Genomic DNA, 18254 nt, shown 5'->3' on the forward strand with positions numbered 1-18254 from the left:
CATCCTCTACTCTCCAGCTGAAAGTGTCTGGAGGGTTGTTTGGGAGATGTGTTTATACTTACCTTACTATATCGTAGGACATAATGACTTGTTTACCTTTCTCTCTGCTCCCTGCCATGAGATTATAAACTTCTGGAGAGCAGTGTTTGTATCATATTCTTTCTTTATATGCCAAGAACCTAGCTCAATGTACATGCAGTAGGTATTTAATAAATTCAACAATAATAAAAAAGACCATTCTAAATCCCCATCCCACAGTGTTCTTATTAATGGTCTTGTCTCATAGCATTCGCTGACCACGAGATTTGAGGCAAACTTGTACAAGGGGAGAATGGGATAAAGTTGAGAGATGAGGGTTTAGATATGGCAAAGTAGGAAAAGTATTAAAACTAATCATATTTTGGTTGAGTCTTTAGTTCTTTCCTATTGAATTCCAAGAAGAAGAAAAAACAGCTTATTTTGTCACCTTCCTGTCCATTTCTTCCTTCCCATTTTCCTGACTCCTCTCCTTCCCCCTCAAAAAATCCTTATGTTTTTGGATAATTCCAGGTTTTAAAGCTGCTGACCTTAAAGTCCCTACTGGATGTCACTAGCCACTGAAACCCACTTAACAGATTTCTTGCTCAGGTTTTTTTTTTCCCCCTGGGGGGTAAAAAAAAAATCAATAAAAAGCAGTTTGGGGCAAAGAATAGGTGACATCCTACAAAATGAAAAGAAGTTGAGAGTAGGAGTAGAGAAAGATGGCCGATCACCTAGAGCATAGCATCAAGGGGGTCAGACAATGCCACAGGGGACTTTTTTTAATATAAATTTATTTAGTTTTAGTTTTCAACATTTACTTCCACAAGATTTTGAATTCCAAATTTTCACCCCATCTTGCCCCTCCCCCACCCCAAGATGGCATGCATTCTGAATACCCCTTCCCCTAGTCTGCCCTCCCTTCTATCTCCCCCCGCCTTCTCTTATCACCTTCCCCTTCTATTTTCCTGTAGGGCAGGATAGATTTCTGTACCTCATTTCCTGTATTTCTTATTTCCTAGTTGCACGTAGAAACATTTTTTTAAAATATGTGTTTTTAAAACTTTGGGTTCCAAATTTTCTCCCTTCCTGCCACCCCACCCACCCTCATTGAAAAGGCAAGCAAGTCAATACAGGCCATACATGTGCAATTATGCAAAACACTTCCATAGTAGACATGTTGTGAAAAACTAACTCTATTTCCCTTAATCCTATCCTGCCCCCCCCATTTATTCTAATTCTTTTGACCCTGTCCCTCCTTTAGAAGTACTTCCTTCTGATTACCCCTTTCCCAATCTGCCCTTCTCTCTATCATCCCCCTGCTCTCTTGTCCCCTTCCTCCCCTATTTTCTTGTAGGGTAAGACAGATTTCCACACCCAGTTGAGTGTGTATGTTATTCCTTCATTAAGCCAAATCCTATGAGAATAAGATTCCCTCATTTCCTCTCACCTTCCCCTGTTTCCCCTCCACTGTAAGAACCCTTTCTTGTCTGTTTTGTGCGAGATAATGTACCCCATTTTATCTCTCCCTTTCTCCTTCTCCTAGTATAATCCTCTCTCACCACTTAATTTTATTCTCCAGATATCACCCCTTCATCTTCAACTCACCCACAGGGGACATTTTTTAATGTTAATTTTTATAACCAAGAGTATTTTTAATGACAGAAAATTCTTCTCTTCATGGCAGGTATTTCTTTTGTAATAAGTCAAGTCTCATATCATAGGTCAAAGTGAAAGCTTAAAGTCCCAAGTGGATAGTGACATGCAAGGGACCAACTCTAAAACAGGAGGTCATACTTTTCCAACCTTGCCTAAGGCACATCACTGTCTTGTTTGCTCTGATACTAGGGCAAGGGAAGAAGAGTGAGAGAAGAAATGGATGTTTGGATAGTCCAGCTTCTCAGCCAGTGTAAAAATTCTGCTAAAGATCTTCCATGGTTCTCAAATCCCTTTGCTGCTTAGCCAGTATGGGCTGTGGGTAGTGGCTTTGCTTTAACCAACACGCTTAATAGATGTGATTTCAGCTACTAAGAGAATTCTAAGCAATTTTGTAGGCTTGCAGACTCTCAAGACTTGTTCCTAAAATTCTATAGGTTAGATCTGATACGATTTGCAAATTACTTTCTTTAATGCATTATGTATTTGTTCTGCAGTCTTTGAGTAACAAACAGGCTTCCTTTCCAAGGTCCCTTTAGGTGACCTGTAAGCACCCTCTGAATACATATTTTTAATCTATCAGATCTTGAATGGTAAATGCTTTGAAAACACATAACCACAACTCCGTGGGGAAACTTTCTGAGAAGCACTTGTGAATCTTCCTTTTTGCTTCCTTTAGTCAAATAATGTTCAAGTTCATGGTACCAATTTTTATTTTGTACAGAAGGAGAGGGAGTACACAAAGCATACATATATTTAGGTAGGCATGCACCTGTGTACAAATGTCAATTTTTTGTATCACATAACAAATTAGGTTCACAGTAAATCATAATTCTTGATTTTAGTCTGTAAATGATGTTACCACTACAATGACCACTTGAATCATCAAATAACCACATCTCCCACGTTTACACTAAGGCTATGTGAATCATTTAGGTATCATAACCCATAATTAAAATCCCAGCAGAGAAAAAAGTTATCTAATGTTCTCTAGTTATTGCTGGCTTTTGATAGACATTTTTTGACTATTTTTCCCCTAAGTAATCCTTCACATGAGGTGTGTCAACCTGTTTGCTCTCTGGGCTGGCTCACTTACTCCAGCCTCACCTCTAACTGGCAGGTCAAGGGTTCCCAAAGAAGGACTAGAGTCCTAGAGTAACCCTGTTATGGGAGGGGTGTACTCCTCTTACTTGCCAATGAAGATTATGAACTCCTACCAATGTGTTTGCCATCTATACCAGTTCAGCCAGTCATAATGATGATACCACTGATTTTTATTTTCTTTTAGAGACTGGAAATCCTTTTGTTCACCCAGGCTGGAAGAATAGAGCTACTCATGGGCCTGGTCCCATTCTGATCAGTGCAGAAGTTTTGACCTTCTCTGTTTCTGACCTGATCTAGATCATCTCTTCTTAGGCAATATGGTGGCCTAATAATTAAAAGGATATTAAATATTAAATAAAACAAAAGCCAGAATAATCAAAACTTCAGAGTTACTCAAAATAAGCAAATATAGGAATAATCAATACTTTATAGTCCAAATAAACCCATATCACACACTCTCACCAATGCACACAGTGTCTGTGAGAGAGAGTGCGCACCTACTTAGAGAAAACTAGCTGGGAAACATATAAATCAAGACAACACATATGCTCAAGGCAACACATAACTCCATACTGTAGGCCCTCATATCCTTGATCCCTTCAGGAACAATCTGTGCCGCATGAAGCTGTTTCTTAGCTAACTGCTCTCCTTTAGGTTATCACCATTCTCCCATTCTCCCATTCTCCTACTGGGCAAATCTGGTCCTCTTCTGGCTGAATGACAAATGAAGCACTGACAAGTTCTTTTTAACTTAGAATCACCCTTAAAAGGGATTGTAATGCTGTTGTAATGATAAGCAGTTCCATTAAACCAGAGAACTGCAATGTTCCTCAGGTTGGCTCTCTGGGCAATGCAAACAAGCCTAGCCAGCTTAATTTTATAGCTAGTATGCCTGTGCATCCAACTGGCTCTCTTTTCTCTTTTAACAACAAGGCAGGTGTAAAGTCAATATTTTCCTTCTCTTTCTCACTACCAAATCAGAAATGACAGTAGAAAGCAACCAGAACCTCTGAAAGGTTTCATTTCTCTAAAGCTGTAGATATCACTAGAGGGTGATTAGCAGAATTCATTCTCTTCCAATAAATGCCAGCATTTCTGTAACCAGTCAGCAACTTCCAGCACATGATCTAAAGCCTTCCTGTCAACTGATTCTCCTGATGTGTGCCCAACTACTGCCTAATGTCTTCTCAACTCAGCTCCTTCTAGTTGGTATTTCTACTCTTATGCTGGTTCCTTCAACTTAATGGTTCAAATCAGAACCCTCTTCTAGGTGCTCAGTGACTCGTTTTTTTTTTTCCTTTATGAAATAAAACTCAAAATAATCCATTTTCTTTTAGGAAACCAATAGTCTTTATTTAATCATACCATTCACACCAAGTTGCTACTTTATTGACCACTTTGTGAGTTTTAACCTCTGAAACTCTAAACAATAACATACAAATGAGCTGAGAGACCACAGTGCCTTGCAGCTTCAGTCATTTTTCTGTTCTCAAACACTCTATTTTGTCATCTATTACCCATGTTTCTTCACAATTAAATCTCATCCGTTTTTAATTAAAAAAATCTCCTTTTTTCAACAAAATTGTTTACTTGCAAAAGAGACAATACTTTATATCCTTCACATTTAATTCTTTTTCTTTATGCAAATGTTTATATTCTGACTCCAAAGTCTCCTTCAACAACCAAATTGCTCGCATATGAGAGGGGTAGTACCTTCCACCCAGACTAACGGTCTTGTTTTGAAACTGGAGAGGAAAACACCTTTGAAAAATTCTGTAGACAACAATAGGTGAGGCATTGGAATTCCCCTCCTCCAAGGTCAGCTGTCTCTGCTAAGTAAGAGAGCTGGTCATATCTCCCTGAAGAGAAAATGTTAATCAGTGAGAAACTGAAAATAAAGAGGAAGCAAAAGTTATTCTCCTCTATCCTACAGGGAAATTTCAAGTTCTGTGATCATGGAGAAAATAATGTAGTTATGGATTGGATTTTCCTAATACCCTTTCAAATGATGGAACTTTGGTAGGAGCTAATAGATAAATCATGTGAAAGAATGGTGCAGAGAGAGAGGGCCAATTGTGGAGCAACTGGCTCACCATGAGGAAGCAGTCATGTATTCTTAAACTCTGTTCATTAAGTATTGGGACTATTTGATGTGCGTCCAAAGCAGTTTTTCCATTCTTTTTAAAGATGGATGGTTTTTGACCCTCTATTATATAAAAATATCAACTTAAACTGAGCCCAGCATTGAATTAAGAGGGAGATGCTGGTAGATTGTATTGAGGAAACTTTTTGGCATTTTTAATGATCCAAAGCTGTTTATTGCCGCAAAAGCCCATCTTAAAAAAAAAAACAACCAAACAGTCAATTTAGAGACTTCTTCAAAGTCTTACTCCAACGCCTTTTTATGTCATGGAGGTAAGCTTGGTGTTTGAAGTCTACGCCAGCAGAGGACAAACTCTGGCAGGTTGTCCTGTGCTTGAAAGGTGCTGAGTGCAGTTCAGCCAAAAGAATGATTCAATTTCCAAGAACTAGTCAAATTTAATACCAAGATCAGTTAGGATGGTCATTTGGTGATGGATTCTTTGGCCAGGGCAACCAATGAAGAAAAGCAGCAGATGGAAGGAAGTAAATAAACACTTATTAAGCACCTATGGTGCCAGGTAACCACACTAAGAACTTTACAAATATTATCTCATTGGATCATAACAGTAACCCTGGGGGGTAGGTGCTATTATTGTCATCTTCATTTTAAAATTGAGGAAACTAAAGCAGACAGAGGTTAAATGACTTGCTCAGGGTCGCATAGCTATTAAGTATATAATTTGAACTCAGGATTTGAACTTAGGTCTTCCTGATTCCAGTCCCAAAGCTCTATCCACTGTGCCACCTAGCTGCCTCATTGCCCTTTAGTTCTGTGAAGCTCCCTTCCACTTTTATAGTGATAGTGGCAGAGTGGCAAAATAAAAGGGGCAGATGATTTAAAGAATCACACAAACATAGGTTTTAAGTTTTTAGACTGTTTATAAATGCTCATTTAGCTGTTGGATCCCTAAATGTAAGATCTTCATCAAATGACCAATAACTGCCAGGGGAAATGAGTCGTACATCATGTACATCATGGCCTTCATGCTGTAAGTAGAATGAGAAGAGAAAAAGAAGTTGTAGGTACCTGGAAGGCTGCCTCCTGGGCTCTCTGTGGACAGAGGAATAAAGGAGATGGAGGAGCTGGTTTTATGTGTCCAAAGAAAACCAGAAAGTTTGCTTTTATGGGACATTTAGGCATCCTAGATTGTAATGCTCATAAGATTTGCAAAAGGCCATAAGGAAAAGAATTGTAGCTGATAACACCAACATCCATTGTAGAGAATGAAGAGGTAGAGGAATTCTACAGAGAACTAGATAAGACCTTGCAAATTAAAACATCATAGGCTTTGATACTTAGTAACCTCAATTCAAAAGTAGGAATAGGTGAAGATGCTGAGAAATGTATTGGAAAATATGGATCAGGAATAAGAAATGAGAGAGACCAAAGACTCTAGGACTACGTAGAGCCTTATGCCTTGATAGCATGAGGATCTTGAGAAGAGGATCAATAGGTACTAGATTTGGTGAACACCAAGTAACTTCATAAAATGAAATCAATTCAATTATATGAGATGGAAAAAAGCTTGATATTGATGTGGAAGTCTATCTTGAATCAGCTATCTGTATACAGCCACTGAATTGTCACAGCTAAGATCAACATTAGAACTAAGTTTGAAAAAAGAATAAAAATGAGAAAAAAGTTATGGCATATTTTGAAACAAGTATATCCTGACCTTTTCAAACAAGTTGCTGATGATTTTTAAAGATGGGATGTAAATAGCAAAGAAGACATACACACAGATTACAATGATCTCGTATAGAAATTTAAGTGATGTAAATCAGTTACCAGGAAAAAAAACCTAAAACGTGTTTTTAACAGACACTTGAGTTACATGCCAAACAGAGAGACATGACAACTAAGGACAATAGCAGTTTGAATAGAATACAATTCTTATAAAGAGCTTGTAAAGAAGGATAATGGAATATTGAAATCAGTAGTGTTTCATAAATCAAAGAGAAATAGTGGAGAATAAAACTAGTTTATTTAAAAAATTTTTAAGAATTTTCATTTCCAAATTCTGTTCATTCCTCAACCTTCTACCACACCCATTGAAGAGGCAAGGAATATGATACACATTATACATATGAAATCATACAAAACACATTTTCACATTAGCCATTTTATGGAGAAAAAAAGCAAGTAACATCAAGTGAAAAAAAATCTTCAATTTGTACTCAGAGTTCATCAGTTCTCTCCCTGGAGATATAGCATTTTTCATCGTAAATCCTCTGGAATTGTCATGGATCATTATACTGATCGGAGTATCTAAGTCTTTTACAGTTGATTGTCTTTACAATATTGCTGTTATTGTGTACAATGTTCTCCTAGTTCTGCTCCCTTCACTTTGCATCAGCTAATATAATCTTGCCAGATTTTTTAAAGCCTTCCCTTTCATCATTTCTTACAGCATAGTAGTATTCCATCATAATCATATGCCACAACTTTTTCAGCTATTCCCTAATTGACGGGCATCCTTTTTGATAAAACTAGTTTAAAGAGGGCTTTAAAAAGCAACTGTTCCAAAAAGACTTTTTGTGCAGAAAAACTATATTGAATTTGGGCATCTTGAGTACAATCAGAATTAATTAGATGAACAAGGTTGAGGTTCACAACACGATGAAGAGTTCTATGCTTCATTGGCTCTGTAATCTCATAGATTTGCATTCTACTTCCAAAAGTATGGGTTGCAACTAGACCATTGCCCTCCATTCTGTTTCATCCTGTGCAACTCTTCTCCATGCCCTCCTGGAAGTCCTCCACAGGAGGTCTACATAATGTGATTGGGGTTTTGTCTAGTTTTCTTGGGGTTACATGTCACAAATGAAGCACATGGGTTGACCAGTGACTGTCTTGTGCTTTTACCACATTTTACAAATAACTTTCAAGAGACTGAATAAAATATATAAACTCTGATATACCTGGAATACTGGTGATTGAAGCCAGTTTGACTAGGCAGGTGCTATCAGAAATTATTTCTTAGAATATGCTGCCAAGAGAAAATAATATAGGTAGAGAAACATCTCATATTGGTCACAAAATGTAGTATACTCTTCTGTGGTCAAGCAGTATTTACTGGGCAACAGCTAGGTGGCACAGTGGATAGAGCACTGGCCTTGGAGTCAGGAGGAGCTGAGTTCAAATCCAGCCTCAGACATGCAACATTTTCTAGCTGTGTGACCCTGGGCAAGTCACTTAACCCCAATTGCTTCATATAAAAAAGAAAAGAAAAGAAAAGGAAGTATTTACTGGCTTAGAATGTTATATCTTAAAGTAAATAATTATATGCATGTACATATGTATATATACACATAGAGATGGGAAAGTATGTGTATATGTATGTGAATATACATACATATATTGCAATGACCTTGAAGAGAAATAGATTCTAAGAAATAACTAGCTAGCATGATTTTTATAAAGAACGAATCTTTTCAAAATCATCTAATACCCTCCTATGTCAAGGTGACAGCTTTGATTGAGGAGTGAAGATTAGATACATTATAGCTTAAATTTATCAAGACATTCATTTCAGTCTTGAATAACACATTCATCAAAAAATGGGAAAATGTATCATATTCAAGTTCATATGTAGGTAAAAGGTTATGATAAAAAGTTGCTAGCAATGGTTCAAAATTAACACTAACATATAAAATATCTGCTCACCACACTATAGGTTAAATGTAAATATCCAGAGTGATGAAAAAAATAGATATGATTATATACAACTTTATGTAGAAACTTTTCTGGAGATTTTAAAGGACATTAAACTATCTATATCTTCAAAGGGCTAATAAAGTATTATCCTAATGAAGGAAAATAATGTATAGTCTATGCGGGTGAGGAACTCTGGATTTGGAGATAGAAGACCCTGATTAAAATCTCTGCTCTCTCTTACTACTTGTGTGACCTTGGATAAGATCATTTAAATTCTATGAACCTTAGCATCCTTAAAATTAGAGGTTTTAAACAGATGACCTCTGAGGATCTTCTGGCTCTAAATCTAAAGATCTTAAAATATACTAAAATACCACTTAGGGTTATGTTTTGGTCCAAGAGTTTACGGCTGTAAATGAGAAAACAACTTTCAAAAACCTGTTATCACTTATGTAGTCGATGTTTGTAGTGAGAGAAGAACAGCTAATGAATTAATAAATTATACATGAGTTTTACCTTCTATTTCGAAGGCCAATAGTCTGTTTAACTAATGTCTTTTGACTTGACAGAGCTATTAGAAAATGAAAATATATTTGCTGAGCTTGCTTCTCTGATATTAGACATAAGGACTGTGAAATTTGAACCTGCTTATAAAATGCAAATATATTTTCATTTACAATTTAATTAAATTCAATTGAATTTCACTTCAGTAAAAGAGAACTGGATTGAGACTTGAAAGACCAAGATTTAAGTCATAACTTTGCTGCTTACTAGCTAAATGAGCTTGGGCAAGTTACTTACTAAGCCTAACTTTCTACATCTGAAAAATGGGGTTAATAATACCTTTACTACCTATCTCATATAGATGAGGCTTAAATGAAATGTCTATGAAATTCTGTTATTAAGCATAAAGCACTACATACATATCAACTATTTTTGTTATTTGTTTGTTTAGTTAAATTTCTGGGACCAGTTCATTGTTCATATATAGTATTTGTCGAAGAAATATGTCCATCAAGGGATGGAGCAGCTTTATGGTTTACTAATTTTAATGCATATTATTCCGGACAATAAATATTGTTTATTCACTTAGTTTTTGCATGTATATAACTTTTTTGAGTTGTTACGAGTCTTGTTTAGGAAGCTGTGCAATGCTATGGGGTTTGATGCAATTATTATAAAAGGAACATCTCTGGAGGACTCCACCTTCTATAGGAAATCCTTATTTGATTTGGGCTCTACACTGGACAGCCAAGTGTAGACTTTTGGGAAGCATATGCCTTCCTGTTTTAATGTTTCACTTGATGTAATCAGAGCATTGCCAAATAAGACTATTTTTGTTTTGATATCTTTCAAGGAATCTGATGTGATTTTGACATATTCATGGGAGACTCCTGGTTAGGAATGAATCCTTCAAGGAGATATTCTGTTCTATTAAATCAAAAGCTTTATTGTAGTCAGCATACGATAAGTAAAGTGAATTCCCATGTGGAGGAGGGAAGGTTGTATTGCCTTTAGTGATTTTTGTGATCCTAAGATTCTCCCTTCAACAAAAGCTCATCATTTTTAATATTGATATTTATCTAGTGATACCATATGGTAACAAGTTATGGAATATGACAGTCTCTGATGATATAAATTTGAAAATGGCCCAAAGATCAATGGAAAGTTAACATGGTAGGCGTGAGAACTCTAAGTATCACTAGCAAAGAACTGTTTGAAAGAATTGCCATAAAATATAGGACCAAGGAGTAGAATAACTGGAAAATGAGGAAAGTCACTCATGTAGAAAGAGTGAAGGATGCCAGGGGGATGCCTGTATATTTCAGTGGTATCCATACAACATAAATAGATTGAAATGAAGTTTTGTAATATACTCTGAAGATTTCTTTCCATCCCCAATGATTTGTTGAAGGCATGTCTGGAGGGATGAGAAGGCATGGATGGGTTATGATCTTCACAATTAGAGGTACTAGTCATAGTAATTATATCACAGACCTACTGGAGTAAATAGACTCCCTGGGCTTTGAGCTCTAGGTCCTCTGTTTAAGAAAGGGGTTCAGCATAATAGCCCCAGTTCCCCCCAGACACCTTGCTTTTGAAACATCATGTCTTCTTTCCCCAGGAAACTCATCATTGGGAAATCTCCTACTGCAAGACTGACTATGGCTAGTACTCACATCAGTACCTTCTATGCCTATAATTATACCCTCTGGCTGGAGGGCAGAGCCATGAGCTCCAGGGCCATTAATTAAGAAAGGGCTTAGCACAATCTTCTTATAATTTCCTACCAGCTACTCTGCCTTTGGGCTCCTTTAGACTTCTCTAACATGTCCCCACTCACACTGGATATCTCAGTCCCTTCTCCCCCCCCCCCATTTTCAGTTTCCTTTTGTGTGTGGTCTCTGTCCATTAAACTGTAAGCTCCTTGAGGCTGGGGCCAGTCTTTTTTTTTTCACTTGCATTTGTATCTATAACTCTTAACACAGTGCTTGGCACAAAGTAGATGCTTAATAAATGTTTATTGACTGACTAGAAGTAGTGAAGCATATGTAAAGCATTATGGTAGGTGATGAGAGAAGATTCAGAAACAATCATACATGGTTCCAAACCATCATCAAAATGCTGATAAGTCAATTCTGGTAAATATACTGCTAAAACAATTTAAATAACTATAAAAATGTAGTATTTAACCCTAGGTGGAGTGCTACAGAGAGCAGGATGTAGAGTCGTATCTATTTAAAAGTGTAGGACATCCACATCCACTCAGTTCTTGCATACTGTTATTTCTGGGTGTTGACTTTTGACTATTGATAATCATTTCTGGTAGTCCACCTTCTTTATTCTGCCCCCACCTTCCCATATTCCATAGAACGTGGATGGTTTTTGGCAGGACTGCTTAGATGGGGGGCTGACTTTTTGTTTATAAATAGTGTAGTTAGTAGGAGGTTTTCTATTTTCAAAGATGTTATTGCTATTAATGACTTGACAGGTTCTTTTAACTTTCACCTCCAATTAAAGGTACATTTCTGTTTTTCATCTCTATATTTGTGTCTTCACAATTATAGAGTGACCAAAACCTTTCTCTGCAGTTTGCTCAAGTTGTCCATCTCTATCTCTCCAGACACTTCCTTTTATAGCACAAAAGCTTTTTATCCTACAAGAGAAGTTGAAATGGAGTCTCCCATTTCAATTTGATTCAATGGGGACTGTTCTGGCCAACATTTTGCATCTTGGTAGGTAACAATTTGCCTGACAGAATTAGGACCGAGTGAAAGAAAAAAAAATCAAGCAGTGAAATAGAAGATACAACAGAAAGGAATAAGGGAGGATGAAGCAGGAAAAGAAATAATTGCAGTACATTTTATTAAGGCGTAAAAATAAAGTGAACAAATTGTTTCACAGATAGTGTTAGGCTTATTGCTAGACTGGCAAAGGAAGTGGAGGAAAACACATTGAAAATATTATTTTTATTATTTTAATAATTTATGTAAGAATCACAGTAGCAGGAGCTGCAATCTGTTAGCCAGAAGCATTTGCCAGCTGGTGTCATTGCAGAGCAACCATTGTAGGATACAGGCACACATTCTTTTCCTTTCTACCTGGACAAGATTCAATTTTAGAAGGTTTATAGTGCTTTTACCTTAACTTGGAATTTGGTCTTGCAAGGGAGGGAGTGTGTTTATTACTATGATATTAGAACTCTGATCAGAGTTTGTAGGCCATTCTACAGCTATGAGAGAAAGACCACAACTGTGAATGATTGCCTTAGCAATTTAAGTAAAGGAAAATAAATAATAAATCATTTGGGTAATTACCTGAATTAAGCACATAATTTTTTAAATTTTATGTTTTATTTTGATTGTCCAGTCCTGCTCTAGCCCAGTATAATTCCACTGAGTAGTCATACTGATGAAAGCAAGGCAAAATACAGACAAAGCATCATTTTAATTTGCCAATGCCTTAATATTTTGGGAGGCAATACAGTTGCTATATTTGGCCTAGTCAAGTTCTTTTCTACCCACCTATCCCCCAAATCTCATCTCTTAACTAAGTATTGATTGCATTTGCCTTTTGAAAATGAACTAATACTAGTTAGCTAGTATTATTATTAGCTAATAATAGTAGTACTGTTATTATAATATTATTAACTAGTATTATTAGTAACTTTATTATAGTATTATTATTGCTAACTTTAGTAGTAATGATAGCCTTGATATAGTATTATTAAATATGATTATTAGTGTTAGTATTATTATTAACTTATTAATTCCAAGGGATTTGCCCCTTAGGATTAATACTATTAATTAATTAATTAATACTAGCTTGTCTTTATTTGCGGGGATAATCAACAACAACAAATACATCAGAACCTGCTTGCCTCCTTATCTTTGTTAGTCTGTTGGTTGAACCACCAAGGCAAAAAGGGGCTATTTTAAAGTTGTGCTGCCGCTGCTTCTTTGTCTCTTCCTATCTCTTTTGACTCAAATGGCTATAGGAGTTGAGAGGCCAGGAGGTAAGGAGCTCTGTTGCTCCTTGTTAAGCGAATACTGAATTTTTTAGAACAAGAGGTCAAATTTGTTTTAAGGTATTAACATAGAGCAATATATTGGTGTGGATTCCAGGTCTGGATCTACACTTACCTCAATATATGACCCCATACAAACCATCAAATTTCATTGTATTTGTATCCTTAACTCTACAAGGTGACCCTTAAGGGGTGAGATAGTGTGATGTAGTGTGAAGAACACCAGTTTAGGAATCAGACAGCCTGCTTTAGATATGCTAGTAATTCCCTTATGAACTAGGGAAAGTCTCTGGGCCCCATTTTCTTCTGTTAAATGAAGAAGACTCTTTGGACTCTAACATTTTATGATTCTTCCAATACTTGCCCTTTCTATGTCCCAAGTTAATTGTGAGAAGACAATCCAAAGATTTGGAATAGTTTTGTGCTCTCTATATTATTACTAAAACCAAAGACAACATTAAAAACACAATTTCTCCATTCTGAATTTTGCATTTTTATATGCTAAGTGGGTTTCTATGATCTTAATTATCCTTTTTTACCGGCTGTGGTATAAAATTATACAATTTTTCAATCAATTCATATAGAAGTTTGCTATATTTTTATCTGACTGAAGCAAAGACATGGTCAACAATGTTTACTTAGGAAACGCTATTGTGTTTCACTGAGTTTTTGTTACATCAGTTTCTTGCTTTGGAGAATACTGCAATGTGATTAACAAGATTTTATAGATAAATGGAAAAAAAATATGGAAGCAAACAAGCTATTATGAGCTAATTCATTTTGCCAAACACCTTTGCTACTAATGTTGGTTCAGAATCTTGGGCAGTTTTATCATTGTCAATAGACAACAGAACATTTACGTATCAGATCACACAGAACTAGGAAAATGAATAAACTTAATTTCAATCAAAGCTTAATTTAGGCATACCCTGAAAGAGTTCTACTCCTGCCACAGGACTTAAAGACACATATTATTAAATAATTATGAAAGACACATTAGTATGAAAAAATAAAGGTATGGAGATAAATACAACAATCCAGGGATATGTGAGGATTATAAATGCAGCCTGTGCTGTGGTAGCTCCTGGATTAAAAAAAAATCAGGTTAGCTTCTTATCATGATGTGAGCTTGCATGTGGATACTAGGCTGGCTGAACAGGAGTACATGAAAAAGGAGACTCCTCTCATTCCGCTGGACATTAAAAACCATGTTCTATTTAGACTTCAAAGTCAGAATAAGGAGTGTGAATGCAGAGGATTAGGGACTCTAATTCAATGGTAGTATATTTTGTCCAATTTTGATGATGTTGTGACATAGTAAATGTTTAACTCCATAAGCATTCATAAATTGTATGCTTTGTACAATAAAACCCTTGTGCTAGGCTCAGGAGAGATATAGATACATAAGACATGGTCCCTGGTCTGGAGCATGGGTGATAAGATACATACTATTGTACAAATTAGGATATGACCAATTTGTAAGAAAACTTAAATGGCACCTACTGAAATTAACTCATTCCCCAGATGAGTAAACTATGAACTATAAACTAGGAATTAACTGACTTGCCCAAAGTGACAGGGCCTAGTAAGTGGTAGAGCTTAGAGTGGAACCTAGGTCTACCGACTCTAAATGCAGTGCTCTTTACATTGCACCTCGTTTCTCGGAATACAAAGGCTTGATTAAAAAAATGAATGAAGTCAGAGCTTAAGTGAAAATAAAATAAAAGTTAAATATTTATTCTCAACTGTTTTCTAACATTTTTTTTTAAAAATAGGGCTTCAACAACATATTAGTATTAGCAACAGAATTTTAACGCTAAAATGCATTTGAAACTTATAGAATGTAAGTTCCTTAAAGACAAGAATATGTCTTGCATACTATTTGTCCCTTACAACTCATAGCACAGTACCTTTGCATATAGTACATGCTTAGGAAAAAATGTTTTTGATTGAATACATACTATCCCTTCCAGTTCCAAAGCGTCCTGGATTCCCTGGATTGTTGTATTTATCTCCATACCTTTATTTTTTCATATTAATGTGTCTTTCATAATTATTTAATAATATGTGTCTTGTAATCCTGTGGCAGGAGTAAGAACTCTTTCAGGGTATGCTTAAATTAAGCTTTGATTGAAATTAAGTTTATTCATTTTCCTAGTTGGGTGTGATCGGTCACATAATAGTTCTGTTGCTCTATTGTGCCTCCTGTATCTTCAACTATATGGACAATGATAAAACTGCCCAAGATTCTGAACCAATATTAGTAGCAAAGGTGTTTGGCAAAAGTTCCAAAGTGTAAAAGACAGGCTGTAGTTTGTGGAAAACAGATTAAAATTTTAACATCAAAGTCAGATTTTCTTTATGGGCAGGTAGCCAAACTCTAGAGATAAAAAGGAAAAAAAAAATAGTCTCTGGTAAGTTTCCATTGCGGAGAAGAGGCCAGCCAACACCTGGACTGATAGTGAGCGCACTGTCTCCTCCACTGGGAGTCTACTGCAAACAAGTCATGTTGGTGGGTGCTTAGGTGTCCTATTCTACAAATAAAACTAGTCAGTTTCGTGTCTGTGCTCACAGCAGCAAGAAGCTGAGTATTTAAGACGTCTTAAATTAATGTTCCTGATACTTGCGCAAGATGCACCCCAGTTTACCTCTTTAATCTTCACACCCCTTTTCAGTGTCCAGCTGACCGAATTCTCATCTCCCCTTATTCCCTACACTCCAGGAGCCGCTAAAACCCAACAGAGACTTGGACTCCTCCCCTGGAAACGCCTCCAGGGCCAGGGAATGGTTTGGCGCATGCTCCGTACCTTGGGCAGGTTTTTGCTGCGGCTTGGAGGACTCCTTGTCACACCGGCTGGTGGGTAGCGGTGGTGCCAGACTCTTTCTCTCTCTCGCGCACGCCTGTGTGTCTAGCTGACAGACCTGAAGCAGCAGTGGGACTTCTCCGAAGAGGCGGTGCACTGACTCGCCTGAGGCTCCTTTCTCTCTCTCCTCCCCCCTGCAAGGGCTCATCTGCAAACTTGCAGCTGAAAGGCAGCCAGCACGCAGCTCGCGGCTCTCCTTGCCCCAAGGCTCCCGGGAATGGGAGGGTGCCTGGGTGGTGGCGGTGGGTACATCAGGGGCTAGGGCGGGCGGGGCATTGTGAGGGGTCAGGGGCCGAAGCTCCTCCTCCTGTTTCCTGGTACCCAGGCTCGCTCCTGAAGAAGATGAAGCTTCTGGGTGTGGGTCCAAGCACTGATTTTCAGCTACCAGAGGGGAAGGTTCAGGACCCAAGATCAGATAGTAAGTGCTTAAGAGCCCGCGGCAGGCTGGCTCCCTGAGGCGCAATTCTGGTCTGAGAGACGCTTGATAGCTCTCCCCTTCTCTGGCTAGGAGGACTAACGGCCCAGGGGGTCCAGGCGGAGAGTAGAGGGAGAGTCCCTTTTGAGCTCTGGAACGGTCTTCGCGCAGCCGCCGCCCCTTAGTGCAGGGAAATGGCACCTCATCGTCGCCCTCCTCCTCCTCTTTCTCCTCCGTAGCAGCGGTGGGCTAGGGGACCCAGGTTCGCTTCCCCGCCTTCCCTTAGCCCTTTGGGAGCCAGCAGCAGCGAGCCACCCGAGCGCCGGAGTGCAGCCAGCCAGCCAGCCAGACGCCTTTGCGGGGTGTCCCGCCTGCCTGGCCACAGGGGGATGGAGGTGCGGCGGGCTCCGAGCCGCAGCCCGGAGTCCAAACTTCAGCGCGGGCTTTCAGTGGAGCAGCTGCCGCCGTCTCCCCCACCGCCGCCGCTTCGCCTTCTGGCCTGAGAGCAGGACCATGGATGAGAGGTTCAACAAGTGGTTGCTCACGCCGGTGCTCACGCTCCTCTTCTTGATCATCATGTACCAGTACGTTTCCCCCACCTGCACCAGTTCCTGTACCAACTTTGGGGACAAGTTCCGCGCTGGGGAGTCGGGCCAGGTTGCAGCCGCCCCAGCGGGTCCCCGAGAGGACCAGCAGCAACCACCACCCCGGGACCAGGAAGCTGAGATTCCGGGATCACCGGCGGCACAGCTGGCCGGGCCAGTGCAGGAGGCAGAGGAAGAATTCGAGGAGTTGGAAGAGGAGGAGGAAGAGCAGGACCGAGAGTCCCAGGACAATGGCTCTTTGCCCAAATTTGTGCCCCGCTTCAACTTCTCGGTTAAGGACCTGACTCGTTTCGTGGATTTCAACATCAAAGGGCGGCACGTGATCGTCTTCTTGCCCATCCAGAAGACTGGGGGCACTACCTTCGGGCGGCACCTAGTGAAGAATATCCGGCTGGAGCAGCCCTGCAGCTGCAAGCCCGGCCAGAAAAAATGCACCTGCCACCGACCAGGCAAAAAGGAGACGTGGCTCTTCTCGCGCTTCTCCACGGGCTGGAGCTGTGGGCTGCACGCCGACTGGACAGAGCTCACCAACTGTGTGCCGGCCATCATGGAGAAGAAGGACTGCCCTCGAAACCACAGCCGCACCAGGTACGGTCACTCTCTTCTGGACACTTTTTTCCTTCCCCACACCACGATCTTCCCTTCCCCTGCCTCTGATTTCTCGGACACAGGGCAGTTCCTCTCCAGCGCGTGCGTTGGAACAAAGTATTTCCTTACCCTTGGGGTTGGAATAGTGGAAGGAGATTAAAAGGAACCTCTGTCTGATCCTCTGGTTTTGAACTCACTCTTCACCCCATCCTCTTCCTCCCCCACATTCAAAGAAATTTAGAAAGACTGGGTACATAGGTATTGCTTGTGGGTCTCTTGGTTCAAAGGTCAAGGGTTAGATCCAGGGGACCTGGATATATCTTATACATAATCTTTCAAGTCAGTCAAGAGAGCAAATAAATGGGCAGGGGTGGAAGGTGAGCTGACTGTGTGTGCAGGAAATACAGAGTGGGCGAACTGCTCCTCAGATAAGCTAATAGCCTGCATGCTGGCTGTCCCAGGTAAAAAAAAAAAAAAGAAAGAAAATACTTCTACTTAGAGTGGCTCTCAGCCATTGTGGTACAAGAGTCGCTTGATGTTCTTTCAGAAGAGGAATTAAAAGCCTTGCTCTTCCTTGACAGGCTGAGAGTTGATCTAGTCCAAGCTATTCAGCATCTAGTGTTTTGGGCTCAAGATGCTGCCTCTTAGCAAGAATCATTGCATTTGTTTATGCTTA

At 39.1% G+C, this 18254-nt stretch overlaps 1 pseudogene; it reads left to right on the forward strand.

Annotated features, from left to right (window-relative positions):
- The first annotated feature begins 16625 nt into the window (after nucleotides 1-16625).
- On the forward strand, nucleotides 16626-18044 carry LOC110203794 (heparan-sulfate 6-O-sulfotransferase 3 pseudogene; annotated as a pseudogene).
- Nucleotides 18045-18254: the final 210 nt, after the last annotated feature.

Source organism: Phascolarctos cinereus, unplaced genomic scaffold (genome assembly GCF_003287225.1).
Source record: "Phascolarctos cinereus isolate Bilbo 61053 unplaced genomic scaffold, phaCin_HiC Scaffold_7;HRSCAF=346, whole genome shotgun sequence".
NCBI classification, from domain to species: Eukaryota; Metazoa; Chordata; class Mammalia; order Diprotodontia; family Phascolarctidae; genus Phascolarctos; species Phascolarctos cinereus.